A 5,346-nucleotide genomic window follows, 5' to 3' on the forward strand; every position below is an offset into this window, starting at 1 on the left:
CAGGCTCTACTTGCTCTCTGTGTAACTGAATTACTTATAATCTAATGAACTCTTCAGAGTGAGAAGCAGTCCCCGCCCACTGGTTTTAGAGCCCATCTCAGCAATTTGATGGTAAATGCCGTGGAAACGAAATGATGTGTTGTGAACACCCACTTGAGTGCTCTTTGCTGCACGTCTGTGTCTCAAAGCTGTAGTGATTTCACACTTGGAGCCCCTTCCCCCAGGAATATCTCACCCCACAGGGGCTTTATAGCGTGGGGCTGCGTCGCCTCTGCAGTGTGTTCCCAGGGAGAGGACTGCGAACTGCGTCTTCATGGTCTGTCCCACTCCCCAGCCCAGCTTTGCTGCCCTGCAGCAGTGGGTGCGGACCCCCACTCAGCCCTGCTGCCTCACTTCCACCTGGGAACTGTTTGATCACGGTGTGAGCTGGCAGCCCAGAGGCATGAACTGCACTAGGGCATCAGGTCAAGCAGAGCAATCCTCATCCCTACTTGTCTCCTGCTCTGTTTTCCAGGATTTCTGTGACTTAAGGCCCAAAGTAGGGCAGCGGCAGGCTGCGCCTGGGCAGTTATTTGAACAGGAGAAAGAGCTGCAGCTTCCTGATGAAGTGTCATTCTCCCAAGACCTGCTCCAGTGCACTCTGCCCTGGGTGTGGATTTGGCACAGAGGCAACTCTGGTGGGGCTGTTCTGGCAGTGAAAGCTGTATCTGGTAGTAAACCGCCTGCTGTGGCGGTTCTGGGATGTAGGGGTGGCAGCTAATCAGTGCGTTGCCTGCCTGGAGGAAGGCAGTCTCCTGCCAGGGCACAAGCGTTCATCCCAGTGGAGTCTGCTGCAGGAGGGGGCTCTCCCTCGCTGCAGCTTTTTTCCCTGCCTTCTTCCCAGATGCTTTCTTGCATCCCTGGATGCTGTGGGCACCACGTTCCACGCCCTGCAATGGCAGAGCGCAGGGAGGTTGCCTCTGAATCAGGCAGCAAATAAGACCTGGGAAGAGAGGAAAGTGAAGCCATTCATTTGGGCTCATTCATAGTTGCAAAGGGTAGTCATGTTTTCAGCGCTTATTTCCTTCCTTTTGGATTATTAATTGTGCTTATAAGCCAAAACATTAAGAACCATTGTTTAATCTTTTATACTTAAGGTTCTTGTTATTAGACTGAGAGAGGTTGCAGAGAAAAGCAGTAACAATATTAGCAGGCAAGATGGAATACATTTTGGGTTTGGGTTTTTTCTTTTTCCTTGACAGTTCTTAATTTGTTTCTTGTTTTAGGGACTCATAAAAGTAAAAATATCTTTCAGTGACAACAGTGAACTGCATAGCTTCTCTTTCAACCTAGTTTTAAAACCTTAAAAGAAATTTGCCTGTCATATTCTGACATGACACATCTAGTCCTGTTGGAAATGTTTTAGCAATGTAATGAGATGAAAGCGGTTCTTTTAATGAGCTCTGAAGAAAGAGACAAATCTGCTGCACAAATGTAACCCAGGATCTGTTTTGTTTTATGGCTTGGCTAACCCAGAAGTTGTAAGAGACATTAAATTGAGTCATGACAAATGAAAAAAGGTTGTGTTTTTTCCTCTTTAGTCTGTCCTTTTCCATCTGTCTGGGATACAACTTCATATCTGATAGGAGTTCTCCAGTATGTTTACCTGGGGAATACGGGGAAGATAATCAAAATGGAGGAGGAATGAGAAAGGGACAAATAATGGAGTTAGAGGCACTTTGTTGTCTCTTCTGCTTGGTCTGGTCAAGAGAAAGTGTAAAATAAAGAAATGCTTCACTGCTGGCCAAGGCAAGAGCAGGTTGCTGGCTACCTGGAGAGTAAGAGCCAGGCAGTCAGTAATCTCTTACGAACTCGTAATTAGCTGACTGTGGTTAGAGCTAGTTTTCTTCAGCCACTTTGTGGAGTTACAGGCTACCCCTGTGAGTATCAAGCTCCTCTGGTTTCTCCTGGATTTGCAGGATACAAACCCACAGATGAGCATGGAAGCTGGTGGATTTGCAGCCAGAAAATCTGATGCAAGTGCAGGGTCTAAGGGCTCGATTTTGCAAACTTCTGAGTTTATTCACCTCCTGCTCAAGCTGTGAGGAAGGTAAAAAGCTTCTCTTACGAGCCCGGAACAGTTCACAGTGCACAGAAGGACCTATCCTCCATACTCTGAAGTCTATGGTTAAACCCTGAGAGCAACTGAGTGCGGAAGATAGGATTTGGTCCTTTATTCAGTAAGAGAGTGTGAAGGAAGAGAAGCCCTGGCAGAAGAGAATTGGCAAAACCTTCTAAAATTCAGGTGGCCGGAGCATTTTAAGAGTCTTGTCACTCTTCCTGGTGCAATTGCAAATCTCAGATTTGCAGTTTTCTGTAGAGCCTGAAATTGCTTCTGCGGAGCCTGGACTCGCATGATGACTGAGCGAGCTCTTTTTTCAGGGGTTCTTTGCTTAGTTCTCTGTTCTGTTTTTGAAAGAAAACTTCCAGCTCTCCTCACTTTAGAGAAAAAAAGTAAATGTCCTTATTCTAGCCTAAGAACTGGGAGCAAAATAAAAAACAGCCTGAATGAAGACATGGAAACTATCTCAATTGCTTGGTTATTTTTGAAGCCTGATTCCTATTTTTCATTTTGCATTAGCAAGATTGAAACCAGCAACCTCACTTATTTTGAGGCAATTTGAATACCACTGACTCCAAATCCTCTCTTTGACCTCACTGGACTTTGGACCAAATTCTTCCCACACTGAAGATGAAGTCTGTTCAATGTACAATTCTTATGAGGTCTGATGAATTTCAAATGTTTGCATGGCACTTGGTGGGATACTGGGAATGGCTAAGTTTCATTCACAAAAACAAAACCAGGAAATAAAAAGGTCTGGAAATTACATTATAAGAAGCATTGACACATTAAACGATTGCCTCAAAAATTCTTTTATTTCATTCTTAGAGAGAAATACTAATGATTTTTGCCATGATTTTCCTAATGCTGAAGAAATGCTCTGCCTAATGTAAAAATCCCCCTAAACTGTTAATTGAATCATTCTCATTTTATTTTTAAGACCATTCATGCAAATAGCAGATGTGGGGAGGTTGGAGGATTACAGCCCTGATTATAAGATGCTGTTAGGATTCTGCCTAGAATCAGAAAATGCAAAAGCCTGAAAAATGCTACTGGATAACACAAAACAAAGGAACTGATGGTTTTCTAGTGCTGAGCAGAAGGGAGAAAAAAGTCCTTTAATCCAAAGCTCAGTCATTGTGTGCTTATTGCCGTAATAGAATAAAACTCTTGATGGAGGCATTTCTTAGCTTACCAATAAAAACGCTTACCCTCCCCAGCTTTCAAGTTAATTGAGAAAGAACTGAGGAGCACTCTCACAGCAGGGAGTCCAGGGTACTGTGTAGTAAGCTGACATCACGCCTATTTTCAAATTGCTAATCGATAATATTTTTGACATTGAAAGAGAAGGATTGGCAAAACTGAAATAGCTTTGTTTTTCCTTATTCTTGGGCATTTCCTGCTCCGCTTGGTCACCAAAAATTATATCGGTTCATCAGCAGACCTTTAATCCGAGTATAAAACCTGTGACCTTAAAACAAAGGAGCTGAAGTACACCAGCTTGAGAGGGAGAGGCGAGGTGTGGGTAACATGGGGTCCTCCCGTGCCTTAATGAGTTTGGGCTGTGGCTATTAGTAAGCCCCCTCTCCCCCATCAGGCCATCCCGTGGGATTTTGTGTCCTCGGGAGCCAAAGGCGATTTATTTTATGTTCTATTCGATACCAGGTGACTTGTGCAATCTTTCAACAGAAATTCTGCTTGATTAATGCTGTGGGAGTTGCTTTTGGGGAAAGGTTGGGAGACGCCAATCCTAGTAAGCGCGTTGAGGTGCTAGCTGCCATTCTCCGAGAAAGCCTGAAGGCATTGGCCTGACTGTTCAGGATTATCGTGTTCAGGGAAAGCTGGGAGTGGGTTTCTGCAGCAGCAGGATCCAATGCTGGTCGGAAATACAGGTTTTAATAACAAGGAAAGGGATTTTCTTCTCTTTGGCATGTGGCAGGCTACTTTGCATGGAAATGCAGGGGCACGTGTTTTGCATTGGGAAGCCATGGGGGTGTCTTCAGGATCTGCTTCAGTGAGCAGAGCGGGGCTCAGCAGCTTTCACAGGTCCAGAAGAACGCCCTACTCCAGAGATACCCTATTCAGAGAATTCATCACTCCAGTCAATGTTGGCACCTTGGCAGGGAGGCCAGGAATGGATGTTTCACCTCAGTGCATATCCCTTCTCTGAAATACCACCCACCCAGTACCTAAAAACAGTCTGGAAGGCAGAGCAGTGACTTGATATGCTTCGAGGCTCTCCAGCAACTTCAGACTTGTATTAAATGCTCTTGTCTACAAAAGCATCATCAACGGCAACTTGTACACACCGTAACAGTCTGGTACAAGGCTTGGAACATTTCTGCATCAGCTGGGAATTGTTACAGAAGGGGATGAGATAAGAATGGGCCTGTATTGAAGAAAATATCACTTAAATGATAAAAATGTATACTACCTCCTAGCAGAATTTGGTGGGTTTATCCTCTCCCTGTTAGAGCTGATTGGAGTTAGCAGCTCCAATTTTGAAGCATTAAGCAAAAGTGCATAGGAAAGGCTGAGCGCACAAAATGGATGTTAGGCAGAATAAACTAGATAACAAATGAGAGGTTTTATTGCTAGATTTCTGGAGCTGTGGTATGCGGTAGCTTGCAGTGAGGTAGTGATGATTCCTCCCTGCCGGTGTAGTGCTCCTTATTCATTACAGCCCTGTTCTTTGCTGCCTCGGTAAGCGTGGGCCTTGCTGTAATCCGGCTTCTTGCCTTTACAGCAAAAGTGGTGGAGTTTATCTCATTTTGATGGCTCCCAATGAAATAGTACCGGCTCTGTATTTCTGGAGGAATTTTGTGTGGCTCTCATGCTGGCCAGCTCTGGGTCTCCCCAGAGCTCAGGGTGAGATTTTCAAATCACTTCTGGGACACCACAACCATGGATCTGCATGTCCCAATTTGAAATCACGATAGCTAAGCCCACATGAATTTGTCATCCTCTCTTGTGCTCCTCCACGGCTGGCATGGCAGGGCATGTGCTCCTCCACAGCACGGAGATTTCTGCTTAGCTTCTTCCACGGAATGGAAAGGCCATCCCCTTAATGAGTTTTGAATGTAACAAAATCAGGTTAGCTACTTAAGTAGTGAAGAACGGAGTACTTGATTCAGTATGTTTTGGGAATCTCTTCTTATTTACTCGCAGCCTCTTTACATCTATAGGCAGTGCAAAAGGGTATTACAGGAGGGGCGGATAGAGCTTGCTGCAGCTAAACCCACTCT

The sequence above is a fragment of the Egretta garzetta genome, unplaced genomic scaffold (genome assembly GCF_000687185.1).
Source record: "Egretta garzetta isolate BGI_Z169 unplaced genomic scaffold, ASM68718v1 scaffold27, whole genome shotgun sequence".
NCBI classification, from domain to species: domain Eukaryota; kingdom Metazoa; phylum Chordata; class Aves; order Pelecaniformes; family Ardeidae; genus Egretta; species Egretta garzetta.